The sequence below is a fragment of the Silene latifolia genome, chromosome 2 (genome assembly GCF_048544455.1).
Source record: "Silene latifolia isolate original U9 population chromosome 2, ASM4854445v1, whole genome shotgun sequence".
Classification (NCBI taxonomy): domain Eukaryota; kingdom Viridiplantae; phylum Streptophyta; class Magnoliopsida; order Caryophyllales; family Caryophyllaceae; genus Silene; species Silene latifolia.
This window is the reverse complement of record NC_133527.1, coordinates 82,616,547-82,637,258: the sequence shown is the minus strand read 5'-3', so window position 1 is coordinate 82,637,258 and position 20,712 is coordinate 82,616,547.

Genomic DNA, 20,712 nt, shown 5'->3' with positions numbered 1-20,712 from the left:
ATGAATGATAAGATAAAAACTGAATGCTAATGACCTAGTTATTATGCGTTTAAATAGAAAAATTACTAAGTCCACTAACGAAAAACAAGTTCACGGACTAATTAAAGCCCATGAAAGACAAAACCACTCGATCGAGCAGTCTGAAATAGCTCGATCGACTACTTCTCCAAGTAATCTACTCGATCGAGTAGAATTGTTGCTCGATCGAGTAACTCCTAATTCGAGCACTTTTTGATCGAGTAAACTTCTACTCGATCGACCATTTCTAGCCATAGAAACCACTCGATCGACCAATAAAACGGCTCGATCGAGTATTCTTCCTCCGAAACAGCACAAACTCGTGATCGACTGCTCCGTGGACCGTTCCTTGACGCATCCCAATGCAAGATCTCAGTCTGAAAAATCCCGTCTCTTCATAATGCATGTAAAAAGGGACGAAAATGGTACGATTCCACTACTCTTACGTTCATTCCTACAAAACGGACAAAACGAACCTTAGTAGCCAATTCGGGGCAAAATGCAATATAAACAGTTCGAAAGTACATAGAAATACGTGCTAAAATAGGCTAAAAAGACTATACAAAATGCACGTATCAAGTCACCACCAATTTTTATGGAAAATTAGAACCATTCGAATACTTCATGCCATATCAAGACACAAAATAGTGACAGGAACACTAAGAAATTCATTACCCATAGCATTATATGCCTAGAATGACTCTCGTGATGCCAATAACACGGATGCTTACAGAGATCTTGAGTTAGGGGTGAGGGTACGTATTACGAAGCTCATAATAATCAGGAAAGTTGTTTACACTTGATATGTTGTCAATTACATGCATGCAATGCAACATCCACGGATTAATCCTAGCATGTGGGATTAGACTATGTTGGTGAACAAACAATTTATGAATTAAGTGAGTCGGACTTAGAATTAAGGTTGATTACATGTGAATTGCCAAGCAAATAAATGATACAAAAACAATATGGAATACATAAATTACAAAAAATGGATAACAATTAATAATTTGAATTTAAGTCACTAGTACGCTCGAAAAAAAGATGGGTTTGAAAAGAAAATAAAAGGAACAAATTAAAAAATATGAAACTACGTCGAATTATTAGTGATAATACAAAATAGTAGTTAATTATGGCCTTAAACCAAAGCTTCCTTTGAACAAGATGAGTTCAGAAGAAGAAACCACCTCAGAATATGCGCAGCATCTGCTGTGTCCATTAGAAGAGGGGCATCAGATCGTTAGTTTGTTCTTGAGTTGGGTTCTAACTGTGAAAGTCGGACTCGTTGAATCTTACCGTTCATTGGTAAATAAATGTCGATTATTGATATACAACTCAAGTAGAAGTGATTTAATCATATTACATGTATATGGAACCGTCATAAAGCGATAAAAGAACGAATTACAACAAAATAAAACAATATGGTTATTTTACAATGTCGGAATCGATTCATATACAAAACTCGAATTAGAGATGGAAACTAGAAAATAAAGATCGATGAAGAAGCATAATGGAAATCATATATCAAAGACAAATTCAAGGGACTTGATATGAACAAAACGTGCCTCTTAAATCCGGGTTCGAATTTAATGACGAAAACTCGCAAATATTAGTTACAAGGGATTTAAGTCAGAAATTATTGAAAAGGATTAATAAAAATAAATTTTATAGACTGAAAATACGTTAATTGAAATAAATAAATAAAGAAAACGAAAGACAAAATGAAGCAGATACTAGAGGAAGAAGAAGAAGAGCAGCAGCAAAGAAGCAGCCTCTGGAAGAGGCACAACAAATGCTGCGACTATTCCAGAATGCTCATCTGTTGGTGCGTTTCTTCCAGGTCATCTTTCATTGTTGTTTTGAAAAATAGGTTTGAAAGGATGATTTTGAAAATGGTTTTGAGCATACTTGTGATATAAATCAGTACATTAATTAATACAAAATAAAATAAAATAAAAACAATTGGGATTCACACCCTCAGACTTACATGTTTGACGAAGCGATATTAACTAAGTTGTCGTCTTAGTTATTGCCCGACTCGATGTATGCAAGAAAGCGTCCTCTTAAGAGGATTTAGAACAAATTTATCAAGATGATTAAAGTGTAGTGGTCAAATTGGTCGATCATGCAACGTGTCTGGTACTCAGAATGATCTGAGCTTATGTGGTCGCGTAGAACAAGCAGGTGGGCGTCGAAAAGCAAGAGCGCGGTCTTAGAATGCAAAGAGGGAAGAGGAGGGCGGACACTCGCATGAAAAATATGTGAGGTGAAGGCCTCTATTTATACTAATCACGTGAAGCAATTTAGGTAAAAGTAGGATTATGAAAGAAATCCGGAAGAAATCTGAAAATTGGAGAAAAAGCAGCCCAGGAAGAGGCGCAACAAATGTTGCGATCCTTACAAGAGACACAGCACCTGTTGCGTTCTCTCTTGGGCAGTTTCCTCCTCAGCAAGGAAAATTTCTGCGATTCTAAATAGGAATTAGGGAAGATGTATACTTCCTTATTTGTCAAGGTAGATATCTTCGTGATAAGAGATAAAATTCGAAATAATACTCCGGAAAATTACAGAATATTCCGACTCGGTTTTAAGACGGTTTAGAAAATGGAAGCGGATTTTAACCCAAACTCCAAATGAACTCTAATTACTGTCAAAACGACGGTATTGGCGCGTAGATGATGACCATGAGGTTGACTTTACGGTTTGAGCTATCATATGTCGACGAACTTACGAAGTGTCTTAAATCGCTCCGCGTGATTAAACATGCGAACCAATCATCACTAGGTGGTTGACGGGAGGTGTAGAAATGAGGTGTCTACACATAGGTAGAACGCAGCCTATTCTACCTTAAACTTCTCTGGACAATGCTCCAGCCCAATGATATTCTCCATCTCACGATGCCAATTGTCGAGCAGAATCGGCGCACCTCTGCCCACGTAGGTAGTGGGGTTGAAGCGAGATATGGTAGTACTCATCTTGGAGAAATCTACCCCAGTCTCCTTATCTTTCCCCATCTTCTTGAGGGTCTCCTTGAGCACATCTTGGTGCTCAAGCATTTTGGCAATATCCTCAATGCCCATCTCTTGAGCCATAACATACGCGGCTAATCTCTTTGGCGGCATATCTTTCAGCTATAAAATGGAGATAAACGTAAGCACATAGCCTACGGCTCAATGCAATTATGACCCGCGCAAAGACATATTTGATTGAGTACTCACATATACTCGTTCGAGTAGGAGTAACTCGATCGAGTAACCTACACCCTTCATCGGGTACCCCAACTCCAGAATCTGTCCAGAACTGACATAAAACATACTCGATCGAGTAACTAACGTACTCGGTCTAGTACACAATACTCGATCGAGTACTCCCCTTACCCGATCCAGAAACTCGACTCCAGTAGCTACTACCCAACACACAAAGCACCCACTCGATCGAGTCACGCCTAATCAATCAAGTCCACCCTACTCGATCGAGTTTCCTCCACTCGGTCGAGTTATGCTCACGAATTACACTACCCACTTCATCCAACGTTTACCGCATATCATTCAACATATATGTATATACAACATCACGTTCTCCTATTCACATGTTACTAATATAACGAAACATAATAAAATTCACCTTCTTCCAACCAAGTCATCCACTTCAACTACACACTTCATCCAACATATGCATCATGAAACAACAATAAACAAGTAGCGATCCCGTGACACCCCATAGTGACTGGTTCAATGTTTCGAGGGCAAGTTCACGACTTTAGGACGTCTCCCAAGCCTTTGCATTAGCTCCTAACAACTCCTACTCGGGTTCATTTTAATTTGACTCTCTATATTCATTAGCTTCATTGGTTATAGGTTCCAAAATCGTCTCTCTGATACTACTTTGTAAAACCCCCATACACCAAGGTGCCTTACCAAGACCACCCTAGCATATGGAGATGCTACCATCTCGGTTACCCGAGGTATAGTAATCAAAGAAGACCATAAAGAAACGTACTTTAAGTTTAAAAGTTTAAATGTGCGTACAACTTAAACCAAAACTGGAAATGTAAAATAGAACCGTCTCAACCGAAAATCCAAAACCGAAATAAAACTGTCATAACTATCAGCGGAAGACTAAAACACTCGGACTAGTGATGACTCCATCCCCAGCTAGTTCCCGCGCACTCTCCATAGATACACCTGCTAATCAACTGCTCACCATCCAGGAGTAGATCATCACAGTTTTCAAAACATTTAAACGGGGTCAGTTACTATATAACCAAGATAAGCAAACAACAACAACCAGATACATAAACACATTCCTCCAACTCTAGTTCATCACCAATCACCTGACTACACACTAAAGTGTGTAGCCCTACCAGAATACCCATCGCAACAGATATTCCACACTACCAGTGGGGACGGCAGGCGTACCACCTAAGCCTCGCTCAAAACCGTAGAGCGAATAACCCATGTCCATTAATGTGCACATCCCTCTTGTGACGGGAAACACAACGGGCGAATCAAGGGTGGAAGCCATTCCCAAAAACGACTCCATTCAGCTGAGGGCGCACCTTGCGAACCACATACAATTACAACCAAAACCACAATACCAATATAAACATGCCAAATCCAAAGTAATAATAACAGTAATCATGCCTGTAAACCAATCACACCATCTTATACTTAACTACACAGTCAACTGAGTAGGGAAATCTTACCTGAGACAGAATCACCAACAACCAAAATTAGCAGATAAAAAAGCTTACTCTACGAAATCACCTCCTATAACAATAATCATGTAATTACAATCTACTATGACAATTAATTCCAAAACCCCCAAATCACCCAATTAGGGTTTAATCAAAACTAACAAACTCACATAAAAACAAGATAGAAATCTTACCGAAACGATGACGATCACAAAGGTATAACGATCTCGTAAATCCGACAACCCTAGCCTTGATTTGATAGCAAAAGGAGGAGAGAATTGAACGTCATTTTGTTTTCTTATGAAAAGTTTAGAAAACCAAAAGTAAAATGACAAAAGTATCGATCGAAACTTTAAATAACTCTCTAAGTTTTACTATCAAACCGGGCGGAAAAGTCCTTAAAACCCGACTTACTCGACCGAGTAACTAACATACTCGATCGAGTACCGCCTACTCGATCGAGTTGCACCTACTCAATCGAGTAATGATTTACTCGATAGAGTAAGTCCTACTCGATAGAGTACCCAATAACTCAAATATCTAAGGTATTACAGTCTTCCCTCCTTAAAACTGAACTTCGTCCCCGAAGTTCAAACCCATACTGAAAAACAAAACTCACTATACTCAATTATAATGCAACGACACAACTACAACTCAAGATAAAATTTAAAACACAACTTGACAACCCAAAACTTACACTAACTTGACCAAAACTAACCAAAAATCGCACCCAAAAGCGTATGCAATCATCTCCTACCCCCCTTAAAGAAACATGGTTACGTCCCCATAACCACACATACCTGATTAAAAAGTCACGGATAGCTCTCCTTCATAGCTTCTTCCGTCTCCCAAGTAGCTTCCTCGATGTTGTGATGGGACCACAACACCTTTAGCAACACAGTCTCCATAGTTCTATTCTTGCGAACCTTGATGCCGAAGCTCAGGTGATCATATGGTGCTATTGGTCTGGTGATTGTGGTGAGTAAGGGAGAAGGAGCGGAGTGGTTAGTGACTTGGTGTATGTGTTTGGAGAAAGGTAGGGTAATAAGGCATTTAATATTAGCCTTTAATTTGTTTGATCTAAGGGTTAAGAAGAAGTTCGTACGGTTCGCACCATAATTTAGTTCGCATGAGATCCTGATTTCTCTCTCTCTCTCTCTCTCTCTATATATATATATATATATATATATATATATATATATATATATATATAGAGAGAGAGAGAGAGAGAGAGTAATTTGATGTGATAGAAAGTGTAACGTAGATTTCAGAAGAATTGTAACTATTGATATTATAAAAGTGTAACTCTGTGGTGTTTTGATACTAGTGATATTAAATACCTATAACTCTAACCTAATAGTAGTGTAACTCTGAAATAAGTGTAATTCTGAGTTTGTATAAGTATAACTATGACCTTACAGAACTGTAACTTTGGTGTTTTGATATAGTGTAATTTCTGAAATTTCCATGTGTAATTTTGAAACTTAAACTTTGATGTGATAGAAAGTGTAACTCTAATAGAAGTGTAGCTCAGAGTTTGTATAAGTATAATTGTGACATTGTAAAAGTGTAACTCTGATATAAGTGTAACTCTGACCTTAAAGAAGTATAACTCTGACCTTGAAAAAGTGTAACTTTGATATAAGTGTAAGCCTCAGCTTGTATAAGTATAACTGTGACCTTACAGAACTGTAACTTTGGTGTTTTGATATAGTGTCATTTCTTAAATTTCCATGTGTAATTTTGAAAGTGAATCTTTGATGTGATAGAAAGTGTAACTCTGACCTTGAGGAAGTGTAACTCTGAAATAAGTGTAACTCTGACCTTGTATAAGTGTATTTCTGAAATTTCATGTAACTCTGAAAAATACAACATTCCATGTCTAATTTTGTTGACCTTGTACAAGTGTAACTCTGATATAAGTGTAACTCTAGTCTTAAAGATGTGTAACTCTGACCATGAAGAAGTGTTGCTCTTAAATAAGTGTAACTCTGAACTTGTATAAATGTGACTTTAACCTTACAGAACTGTAACTTTGGTGTTTTGATATAAGTGTGACTTTAGTAAGTGTGCTATTTTGATAGAAGTGTAACTTTGATATTTTTAATTTTGATGACAATGCAGGGAACAAGCTAAATGAGAATGAATTGTGTAGGGAAGTTGAAAACAAGTTTACGCCATATGTTGGACAGGAGTTTTTGAAAATGGAGGAGGCGGTTACATTTTATAATATATATGCACTTGGATGTGGGTTTGATGTGCGAAGATACACCACGAAGAAGTGGCGTTACAGATAGATAAAGTCGAAGCTGTTGGTTTGTAATCGTGAGGGGTTTAATCCTAAAGGCAAAATAGTACATCCAGAAGGTGTTGGACAGAGTTCATCCAGAAGGACAACAGCCAGAAGGTTGGGATGTAGAGCGAGAAATAAGTTATTCATGAAAAATAGTCAATTATTAATTGACAGGTTTCATGAGGGTCACAACCACGAGCTTGTCTCAATTAGGGATAGAGAATTTCAAAAGTTATCGCGCAACATAACCGATTATCATAAAATGATAATCCCTTGTAACTCAAGGGTTAGTCTTTTGTACCTGTTCTACTAGTATATGAATATTGATCGGAAAAATTACAAACAATATTTTTTTTTTTATTATTCATAGCTGAAGATTAGAGCAACGAGGAGGTACAAAATGATCAAGAAACACGTCAATGGCTTTGACAATATTGGAGCTAGATTAAATGATTTTAAGAACTTTCATCGAGATGTTAAATGTTTCATTCATGAACGGAACACTAAGTTGTTTATGGACCATTTTAAAGAGATGGCTGGAAACCGGGAAGGGCTCTATTTTGACTATAATGTCGACAGTGATGGTAGTCTCACCACGGCTATATGGGCTGATAGTTTTGTTCTAAAGAATTATTCTTTGTTTGGCTATGCAGTGTCGTTGGACCCAACTTAATCGAGCAACAAGTATTCTATGGTTTTCACCCCGTTCACTGGTGTAGATCATCATCGACGATCAGTCATATTTTGCGGGGTACTTATTGCAAAGGAAGACTATGACTCGTTAAATTGGGGTTTTAGCCATTTCTTAATTCCCATGTTGGGGAAGGAACCAACATACATTATCATCGATCAAGATCCGGGTACTATTAAATCTGTCCCACTTGTTTTGAAGATATCGAGGCAACGATTTTGTATGTGGCATATACTTAAAAGGTGCCAAGTAAGTTTGGCGTGACGAGGGACGGTTATCATGATTTTATGATACTGCTAAATGAAATTATGTGGGACGCAGATCTTAAAGCAGAAGAATTCAATGCTCAGTGAAATTTCATGGTTCAAAAGCATTGAATCGATGATAATGCTTGGTTTGAAGACACATACGCAATAAGGAAACAGTGGGTCATGGCACATTGTAGAGATCTGAGGATGGGGTCTATTAGGAGAACAACGCATAGATTAGACAGCGAAAATAATTTTTTTAAGAGATTTGAGAATAATTCAGGTACGTTGGTTTAATTTTGGATGCGTTTTCAGAGTGCTATGGACCAGCAAAGACATACACCGAAGAGGCTTGACAATAAGACTAGCACACATGTGGATTTAGAGAATTACGGGGCAAAAGTTTACACTCATACAACGTTCAGAACCTTCCAATAAGAGGTCCAGTACTCAATAGATACATGTAAAGCTGGGGGATTTGAAGAGAGAGGAGAAGTAGAAGTGACAACCGTAAAAGATGGACATAGAGGAAAGAATTACGACGTTAATTTTAACTAGGTTAGACATTTTACTACTTAAAGTTAAAATTAAAAACAATTATCTGATATGTTTTATCCGACAAATGTGGAATGAACATATCTAAGTGTAATTTTAAGGGTAACATTGTTATTATAAAAGTGTAACCAGGCGAGGTGATTATAGACCAAAGTTACACCTCAGTGCTTCTCCACTTTGATTTGCAAATTTAGAGACAATTTACCCCCACTAGGCGACGCACGGAAAAAAAATCAACAATTGTATATGCTACTGGGCTGTTGATGTAAAACGAGGTCCAATTTATGTGAAGCTACTCGTTTTAGGATTTTACAGTGCAGAGAACTCTTCGTTTGCAGAACAGAAATTAACTGGCAGCGGAATATAATTGTTTATTTTTGGTTTTTGTATGATTTTGAACGAAAATTTAAAGGATATGAATTAGTTGTGAAAATTTCGCAAGACCCCTCAACTAAAACTAGGATATGACGTGAATAAACTCTTCTCCCTCGCAAGGTACTCGATATTACACATGACTGGGTTGTATGACTCTCACCTCGCAAGGATTGACTAACACTCAAATCTCTCCCTCGCAAGAAAGAAATAAGAAACTTATAACTCGTAAGCACAAAGCACACAACAAGAAATTCTTGTTTTAATTCTGAAACTTGGATGAATAAAACTGAATACAATGACCCCTATTTATAATGAATAGACCGACTTCTAGCAGCTCTAAAGCTGTCCTAAAATCGTCCTAAACTGATTTGGAAATTCGACTCTTATGATGGCCAAACTGCCTTATTACAACTGGCTAAAGTTTACTTCTTAGAATAAGGAAAGCTGAATTTAGGCAACTAAATTATAGAGCAATTTCTCTAAAACTGACTCAAACGACTTCATCCCTTGATCGCGTGTAACGGCCGACTTGAACAGTTTTGGAAACTGTTTAAGCTAAATCGACTCTAACTTGTTTCCATTGTTTTCTAAGCTATCATATTCAATTGAATATTTATTATTTTCACATAAGTTGAGCACATTTTTGAATCCTTTAAAATATTTGGGACACATTTCGACTTCATTTTCATACACTCTAATGCTCCCGCATCATTCTCCCCTTCTTAGGAAAAAAATTGTCTTCATATTTTGAAGATATGTGAAACCACCCGGATTAAAAACGAACTTCACAATCTTAATTATGATAATAGTTATGATCTCATGCACCTTTTCTTCGCACTCCTCTAATGTAGCAACCCTCTAGCAGATTCTAGGATCACTCCCTTCGTTGTTAAGCCTATACGCTTTGAACCATATTTTCTTGTGCCTTCCACCCCACCTCCCTCATTGCAAAAGTGTACCAAAGTAAAAACGAGAGGTGTTTGGAATAATCAGATCATCTTGAACATCCATATGAATAGAACTCACGAAGTAACATTGATAGTTCCCACCATATAGTTTCTTGTCAATGGATATATCAAGTGGCGACTTTCACGGTTCTTTGAATTGAAAATCAAAACAAGTATTATTTTGCAGTAATTCCTTTCCTATGATTGGCAATAAACAAGAATCATCGGACTTAACATTGGACATTTTTGGAATTTCTTCGTTATCATCTTCATTTAATGGTTGAACAATATTTGTGTCAACCTCGTCTTCCCCTTTTGATTCATCATTCTTAATCGGACAGTCCTCTGACCTGTATGTTTGGGCAAGATAAGGCATTTCCACAATCTGACAGTCACCTGTACTGTTCTGTGGCCTTTCTCCATGCTTTTCTGCTTCTTCTTCGTGAACGTCCTTGAAAGACTCAACTTGCTCTTCTTGATGCTTGTTGTAGACATGCTCTTCTTCTTCCACATAATTAGCAAGAAACTCAGTCTCTTCTTCCTTGATTGGAATAGTTTGGAGATATAAATTGTGAATTACCTCCTCTTGTTGATCATCATCACTTAATGGTTCGAAATCATAAATTATTCTTTCCTCTTAGTTGACACCATCAACGATTAGATTTGTTTCTCTTTTGGGCATGACAAATTCAGGAATCATCTTGCAAAGCTCTTTTGTGGTTAGAGCTCGTTTTTAGGACACTAATTAGCTATGTATCCATATCCTTGACAATTGAAACATCGCCTCATAGAACTTCCCTTAGTAGGCTCCACGACTACTCTCTTGCCTTTGTCTTTCACGTCTTCTATTTAAACTTCCTTGTTTTGTCATATTTCTGGAACTTTAGGGCCAAACGACAAACATCATCAAATATGTCATAAATCTGAACTTCCACTCTAGAAGCAATTGATGGCGCAAGTCCCTTGATGAATCTTGCAACTTTAAGCTCTTTTTTCTCTTCTAAGTCACCAAGTATCGTCATTTTTTCAAATTCTTTAATATACTCTTCCACGGACAGGTTATCTTGTGGCAAAGCTGTTGGAGTATGTGTCCTCAACAATAGTGCGATCACATGTTTAAATCTCAAATTAAGAATACGTAAGGGATGATTTATTTATATATTCAACTGATCAATATTAATCAGTAATGATTGGCTAACTAGAGTTTGACATTACTGTCGTTTCACGGTGGTGATCAATTGATCCCTTAAGGTCACACCTATTTGACAATTCCCTTAATAGACAAATTGATTAATTGTATGATGATACAAGTTAATCAATTAGTTAAAATTGAACAATTCAATTTGTGAGAGAGAATATTTATATCTTATTGTAATTTGATTAAATAAGATTTGGTTTAGTAATTGAAATACTTTATTACTAAAATCGATTTTTGTTTGTGAAACAATTGAGATAAGAATGAATTGTTAATTATAATTACAATATGTTGTCAATTATAATTAAATGACCCATTTTATTTATGTGATCAAGTATCACTAGACAATTTGTTTACGTAATTTAATTAATGTATAAAATGATATTTATTTGATAAATATGCATTGTGTAGGGAATTTGAAAACAAGTTTACGCCATATGTTGGACAGGAGTTTTTGAAAATGGAGGAGGCGGTTACATTTTATAATATATATGCACTTAGATGTGGGTTTGATGTGCGAAGATACACCACGAAGAAGTGGCGTTACAGATAGATAAAGTCGAAGCTGTTGGTTTGTAATCGTGAGGGGTTTAATCCTAAAGGCAAAATAGTACATCCAGAAGGTGTTGGACAGAGTTCATCCAGAAGGACAACAGTCAGAAGGCTGGGATGTAGAGCGAGAAATAGGTTATTCATGAAAAATAGTCAATTATTAATTGACAGGTTTCATGAGGGTCACAACCACGAGCTTGTCTCAATTAGGGATAGAGAATTTCAAAAGTTATCGCGCAACATAACCGATTTTCATAAAATGATAATCCCTTGTAACTCAAGGGTTAGTCTTTTGTACCTGTTCTGCTAGTATATGAATATTGATCGGAAAAATTAGAAACAATATTAATTTTTTTTTTTTTTTATTCATAGCTGAAGATTAGAGCAACGAGGAGGTACAAAATGATCAAGAAACACGTCAATGGCTTTGACAATATTGGAGCTAGATTAAATGATTTTAAGCACATTCATCGAGATGTTAAATGTTTCATTCATGAACGGAACACTAAGTTGTTTATGGACCATTTTAAAGAGATGGCTGGAAACCGGGAAGGGCTCTATTTTGACTATAATGTCGACAGTGATGGTAGTCTCACCAGGGCTATATGGGCTGATAGTACTGTTCTAAAGAATTATTCTTTGTTTGGCTATGCAGTGTCGTTGCACCCAACTTAATCGAGCAACAAGTATTCTATGGTTTTCACCCCGTTCACTGGTGTAGATCATCATCGACGATCAGTCATATTTTGTGGGGTACTTATTGCAAAGGAAGAGTATGACTCGTTCAATTGGGGTTTTAGACATTTCTTAATTCCCATGTTGGGGAAGGAACCAACATACATTATCATCGATCATGATCCGGGTACTATTATATCTGTCCCACTTGTTTTGAAGATATCGAGGCAACGATTTTGTATGTGGCATATACTTAAAAGGTGCCAAGTAAGTTTGGCGTCACGAGGGACGGTTATCATGATTTTATGATACTGCTAAATGAAATTATGTGGGACGCAGATCTTAAAGCAGAAGAATTCAATGCTCAGTGAAATTTCATGGTTTAAAAGCATTGAATCGATGATAATGCTTGGTTTGAAGACACATACGCAATAAGGAAACAGTGGGTGATGGCGCATTGTAGAGATCTGAGGATGGGGTCTATTAGGAGAACAACGCATAGATTAGACAGCGAAAATAATTTTTTTAAGAGATTTGAGAATAATTCAGGTACGTTGGTTTAATTTTGGATGCGTTTTCAGAGTGCTATGGACTAGCAAAGACATACACCGAAGAGGCTTGACAATAAGACTAGCACACATGTGGATTTAGAGAGTTACGGGGCAAAAGTTTACACTCATACAACGTTCAGAATCTTCCAATAAGAGGTCCAGTACTCAATAGATACATGTAAAGCTGGGGGATTTGAAGAGAGAGGAGAAGTAGAAGTGGCAACCGTAAAAGATGGACATAGAGGAAAGAATTACGACGTTAATTTTAACTGAGGTTAGACATTTTACTACTTAAAGTTCAAATTAAAAACAATTATCTGATATGTTTTATCCGACAAATGTGGAATGAACATATCTAAGTGTAATTTTAAGGGTAACATTGTTATTATAAAAGTGTAACCAGGCGAGGTGATTATAGACCAAAGTTACACCTCAGTGCTTCTCCACTTTGATTTGCAAATTTAGAGACAATTTACCCCCACTAGGCGACGCACGGAAAAAAAATCAACAATTGTATATGCTACTGGGCTGTTGATGTAAAACGAGGTCCAATTTATGTGAAGCTACTCGTTTTAGGATTTTACAGTGCAGAGAACTCTTCGTTTGCAGAACAGAAATTAACTGGCAGCGGAATATAATTGTTTATTTTTGGTTTTTGTATGATTTTGAACGAAAATTTAAAGGATATGAATTAGTTGTGAAAATTTCGCAAGACCCCTCAACTAAAACTAGGATATGACGTGAATAAACTCTTCTCCCTCGCAAGGTACTCGATATTACACATGACTGGGTTGTATGACTCTCACCTCGCAAGGATTGACTAACACTCAAATCTCTCCCTCGCAAGAAAGAAATAAGAAACTTATAACTCGTAAGCACAAAGCACACAACAAGAAATTCTTGTTTTAATTCTGAAACTTGGATGAATAAAACTGAATACAATGACCCCTATTTATAAGGAATAGACCGACTTCTAGCAGCTCTAAGGCTGTCCTAAAATCGTCCTAAACTGATTTGGAAATTCGACTCTTATGATGGCCAAACTGCCTTATTACAACTGCCTAAAGTTTACTTCTTAGAATAAGGAAAGCTGAATTTAGGCAACTAAATTATAGAGCAATTTCTCTTAAACTGACTCAAACGACTTCAACCCCTGATCGCGTGTAAAGGCCGACTTGAACAGTTTTGGAAACTGTTTAAGCTAATTCGACTCTAACTTGTTTCCATTGTTTTCTAAGTTATCATATTCAATTGAATATTTATTATTTTCACTTAAGTTGAGCACATTTTTGAATCCTTTAAAATATTTGGGACACATTTCGACTTCATTTTCATACACTCTAATGCTCCCGCATCATTCTCCCCTTTTTAGGAAAAAAATTGTCTTCATATTTTGAAGATATGTGAAACCACCCGGATTATAAACGAACTTCACAATCTTAATTATGATAATAGTTACGATCTCATGCACCTTTTCTTCGCACTCCTCTAATGTAGCAACCCTCTAGCAGATTCTAGGATCACTCCCTTCGTTGTTAAGCCTATACGCTTTGAACCATATTTTCTTGTGCCTTCCACCCCACCTCCCTCATTGCAAAAGTGTACCAAAGTAAAAACGAGAGTTGTTTGGAATAATCAGATCATCTTGAACATCCATATGAATAGAACTCACGAAGTAACATTGATAGTTCCCACCATATAGTTTCTTGTCAATGGATATATCAAGTGGCGACTTACACGGTTCTTTGAATTGAAAATCAAAACAAGTATTATCTTGCAGTAATTCCTTTCCTATGATTGGCAATAAACAAGAATCATCGGACTTAACATTGGACATTTTTGGAATTTCTTCATTATCATCTTCATTTAATGGTTGAACAATATTTGTGTCAACCTCGTCTTCCCCTTTTGATTTATCATTCTTAATCGGACAGTCCTCTGACCTGTATGTTTGGGCAAGATAAGGCATTTCCACAATCTGACAGTCACCTGTACTGTTCTGTGGCCTCTCTCCATGCTTTTCTGCTTCTTCTTCGTGAACGTCCTTGAAAGACTCAACTTGCTCTTCTTGATGCTTGTTGTAGACATGCTCTTCTTCTTCCACATAATTAGCAAGAAACTCAGACTCTTCTTCCTTGATTGGAATAGTTTGGAGATATAAATTGTGAATTACCTCCTCTTGTTGATCATCATCACTTAATGGTTCGAAATCATAAATTATTCTTTCCTCTTAGTTGACACCATCAACGATTATATTTGTTTCTCTTTTGGGCATGACAAATTCAGGAATCATCTTGCAAAGCTCTTGCGTGGTTAGAGCTCGTTTTTTAGGACACTAATTAGCTATGTATCCATATCCTTGACAATTGAAACATCGCCTCATAGAACTTCCCTTAGTAGGCTCCACGACTACTCTCTTGCCTTTGTCTTTCACGTCTTCTATTTGAACTTCCTTGTTTTGTCATATTTCTGGAACTTTAGGGCCAAACGACAAACATCATCAAATATGTCATAAATCTGAACTTCCACTCTAGAAGCAATTGATGGCGTAAGTCCCTTGATGAATCTTGCAACTTTAAGCTCTTTTTTCTCTTCTAAGTCACCAAGAATCGTCATTTTTTCAAATTCTTTAATATACTCTTCCACGGACAGGTTATCTTGTGGCAAAGCTATTGGAGTATGTGTCCTCAACAATAGTGCGGTCACATGTTTAAATCTCAAATTAAGAATACGTAAGGGATGATTCATTTATATAGTCAACTAATCAACATTAATCAGTAATGATTGGTTAACTAGAGTTTGACATTACTGTCGTTTCACGGTGGTGATCAGTTGATCCCTTAAGGTCACACCTATTTGACAATTCCCTTAATAGACAAATTGATTAATTGTATTATGATACAAGCTAATCAATTCCTTAAAATTGAACAATTCAATTTGTGAGAGATAATATTTATATCTTATTGTAATTTGATTAAATAAGATTTGGTTTAGTAATTGAAATACTTTATTACTAAAATCGATTTTTGTTTGTGAAACAATTGAGATAAGAATGAATGGTTAATTATAATTACAATATGTTGTGAATTATAATTAAATGACCCATTTTATTTATGTGATCAAGTATCACTAGACAATTTGTTTTACGTAATTTAATTAATGTATAAAATGATATTTATTTGATAAATATGCATTGTGTAGGGAATTTGAAAACAAGTTTACGCCATATGTTGGACAGGAGTTTTTGAAAATGGAGGAGGCGGTTACATTTTATAATATATATGCACTTGGATGTGGGTTTGATGTGCGAAGATACACCACGAAGAAGTGGCGTTACAGATAGATAAAGTCGAAGCTGTTGGTTTGTAATCGTGAGGGGTTTAATCCTAAAGGCAAAATAGTACATCCAGAAGGTGTTGGACAGAGTTCATCCAGAAGGACAGCAGTCAGAAGGCTGGGATGTAGAGCGAGAAATATGTTATTCATGAAAAATAGTCAATTATTAATTGACAGGTTTCATAAGGGTCACAACCACGAGCTTGTCTCAATTAGGGATAGAGAATTTCAAAAGTTATCGCGCAACATAACCGATTATCATAAAATGATAATCCCTTGTAACTCAAGGGTTAGTCTTTTGTACCTGTTCTGCTAGTATATGAATATTGATCGGAAATATTAGAAACAATATTATTATTATTATTATTATTATTTTATTCATAGCTGAAGATTAGAGCAACGAGGAGGTACAAAATGATTAAGAAACACGTCAATGGCTTTGACAATATTGGAGCTAGATTAAATGATTTTAAGAACTTTCATCGAGATGTTAAATGTTTCATTCATGAACGGAACACTAAGTTGTTTATGGACCATTTTAAAGTGGTGGCTGGAAACCGGGAAGGGCTCTATTTTGACTATAATGTCGACAGTGATGGTTGTCTCACCAGGGCTATATGAGCTGATAGTACTGTTCTAAAGAATTATTCTTTGTTTGGCTATGCAGTGTCGTTGGACCCAACTTAATCGAGCAACAAGTATTCTATGGTTTTCACCCCGTTCACTGGTAGATCATCATCGACGATCAGTCATATTTTGCGGGGTACTTATTGCAAAGGAAGACTATGACTCGTTAAATTGGGGTTTTAGCCATTTCTTAATTCCCATGTTGGGGAAGGAACCAACATACATTATCATCGATCAAGATCCGGGTACTATTAAATCTGTCCCACTTGTTTTGAAGATATCGAGGCAACGATTTTGTATGTGGCATATACTTAAAAGGTGCCAAGTAAGTTTGGCGTGACGAGGGACGGTTATCATGATTTTATGATACTGGTAAATGAAATTATGTGGGACGCAGATCTTAAAGCAGAAGAATTAAATGCTCAGTGAAATTTCATGGTTCAAAAGCATTGAATCGATGATAATGCTTGGTTTGCAGATACATACGCAATAAGGAAACAGTGGGTCATGGCACATTGTAGAGATCTGAGGATGGGGTCTATTAGGAGAACAACGCATAGATTAGACAGCGAAAATAATTTTTTTAAGAGATTTGAGAATAATTCAGGTACGTTGGTTTAATTTTGGATGCGTTTTCAGAGTGCTATGGACCAGCAAAGACATACACCGAAGAGGCTTGACAATAAGACTAGCACACATGTGGATTTAGAGAATTACGGGGCAAAAGTTTACACTCATACAACGTTAAGAAACTTCCAATAAGAGGTCCAGTACTCAATAGATACATGTAAAGCTGGGGGATTTGAAGAGAGAGGAGAAGTAGAAGTGACAACCGTAAAAGATGGACATAGAGGAAAGAATTACGACGTTAATTTTAACTGAGGTTAGACATTTTACTACTTAAAGTTAAAATTAAAAACAATTATCTGATATGTTTTATCCGACAAATGTGGAATGAACATATCTAAGTGTAATTTTAAGGGTAACATTGTTATTATAAAAGTGTAACCAGGCGAGGTGATTATAGATCAAAGTTACACCTCAGTGCTTCTCCACTTTGATTTGCAAATTTAGAGACAATTTACCCCCACTGGGCGACGCAAGGAAAAAAAATCAACAATTGTATATGCTACTGGGCAGTTGATGTAAAACGAGGTCCAATTTATGTGAAGCTACTCGTTTTAGGATTTTACAGTGCAGAGAACTCTTCGTTTGCAGAACATAAATTAACTGGCAGCGGAATATAATTGTTTATTTTTTGTTTTTGTATGATTTTGAACGAAAATTTATAGGATATGAATTAGTTGTGAAAATTTCGCAAGACCCCTCAACTAAAACTAGGATATGACGTGAATAAACTCTTCTCCCTCGCAAGGTACTCGATATTACACACGACTGGGTTGTATGACTCTCACCTCGCAAGGATTGACTAACACTCAAATCTCTCCCTCGCAAGAAAGAAATAAGAAACTTATAACTCGTAAGCACAAAGCACACAATAAGAAATTCTTGTATTAATTCTGAAACTTGGATGAATAAAACTGAATACAATGACCCCTATTTATAATGAATAGACCGACTTCTAGCAGCTCTAAAGCTGTCCTAAAATCGTCCTAAACTGATTTGGAAATTCGACTCTTATGATGGCCAAACTGCCTTATTACAACTGCCTAAAGTTTACTTCTTAGAATAAGGAAAGCTGAATTTAGGCAACTAAATTATAGAGCAATTTCTCTAAAACTGACTCAAACGACTTCAACCCTTGATTGCGTGTAACGGCCGACTTGAACAGTTTTGGAAACTGTTTAAGCTAAATCGACTCTAACTTGTTTCCATTGTTTTGTAAGTTATCATATTCAATTGAATATTTATTATTTTCACTTAAGTTGAGCACATTTTTGAATCCTTTAAAAGATTTGGGACACATTTCGACTTCATTTTCATACACTCTAATGCTCCCGCATCATTCTCCCTTTCTTAGGAAAAAAATTATCTTCATATTTTGAAGATATGTGAAACCACCCGGATTAAAAACGAACTTCACAATCTTAATTATGATAATAGCTACGATCTCATGCACGTTTTCTTCGCACTCCTCTAATGTAGCAACCCTCTTGCAGATTCTAGGATCACTCCTTCGTTGTTAAGCCTATACCCTTTGAACCATATTTTCTTGTGCCTTCCACCCCACCTCCCTCATTGCACAAGTGTACCAAAGTCAAAACGAGAGTTGTTTGGAATAATCAGATCATCTTGAACATCCATATGAATAGAACTCACGAAGTAACATTGATAGTTCCCACCATATAGTTTCTTGTCAATGGATATATCAAGTGGCGACTTACACGGTTCTTTGAATTGAAAATCAAAACAAGTATTATCTTGCAGTAATTCCTTTCCTATGATTGGCAATAAACAAGAATCATCGGACTTAACATTGGACATTTTTGGAATTTCTTCGTTATCATCTTCATTTAATGGTTGAACAATATTTGTGTCAATCTCGTCTTCCCCTTTTGATTCATCATTCTTAATCGGACAGTCCTCTGACCTGTATGTTTGGGCAAGATAAGGCATTTCCACAATCTGACAGTCACCTGTACTGTTTTGTGGCCTCTCTCCATGCTTTTCTGCTTCTTCTTCGTGAACGTCCTTGAAAGACTCAACTTGCTCTTCTTGAAGCTTGTTGTAGACATGCTCTTCTTCTTCCACATAATTATCAAGAAACTCAGTCTCTTCTTCCTTGATCGGACTAGTTTGGAGATATAAATTGTGAATTACCTCCTCTTGTTGATCATCATCACTCAATGGTTCGAAATCATAAATTATTCTTTCCTCTTAGTTGACACCATCAACGATTAGATTTGTTTCTCTTTTGGCCATGGCAAATTCAGGAATCATCTTGCAAAGCTCTTGCGTGGTTAAAGCTCGTTTTTTAGGACACTAATTAGCTATGTATCCATATCCTTGACAATTAAAACATCGCCTCATAGAACTTCCCTTAGTAAGCTCAACGACTACTCTCTTGCCCTTGTCTTTCACGTCTTCTATTTGAACTTCCTTGTTTTGTCATATTTCTGGAACTTTAGGGCCAAACGACAAACATCATCAAATATGTCATAAATCTGAACTTCCACTCTAGAAGCAATTGATGGCGTAAGTCCCTTGATGAATCTTGCAAATTTAACCTCTTTTTTCTCTTCTAAGTCACCAAGAATCGTCATTTTTTCAAATTCTTTAATATACTCTTCCACGGACAGGTTATCTTGTGGCAAAGCTGTTGGAGTATGTGTCCTCAACAATAGTGCGGTCACATGTTTAAATCTCAAATTAAGAATACGTAAGGGATGATTCATTTATATAGTCAACTGATCAACATTAATCAGTAATGATTGGCTAACTAGAGTTTGACATTACCGTCGTTTCACGGTGGTGATCAGTTGATCCCTTAAGGTCACACCTATTTGACAATTCCCTTAATAGACAAATTGATTAATTGTATGATGATACAAGTTAATCAATTCCTTAAAATTGAACAATTCAATTTGTGAGAGAGAATATTTATATCTTATTGAAATTTGATTAAATAAGATTGGTTTAGTAATTGAAATACTTTATTACTAAAATCGATTTTTGTTTGTGAAACAATTGAGATAAGAATGAATGGTTAATTATAATTACAATATGTTGTGAATTATAATTAAATGACCCATTTTATTTATGTGATCAAGTATCACTAGACAATTTGTTTTACGTAATTTAATTAATGTATAAAATGATATTTATTTGATAAATATGCATTGTGTAGGGAAGTTGAAAACAAGTTTACGCCATATGTTGGACAGGAGTTTTTGAAAATGGAGGAGGCGGTTACATTTTATAATATATATGCACTTGGATGTGGGTTTGATGTGCGAAGATACACCACGAAGAAGTGGCGTTACAGATAGATA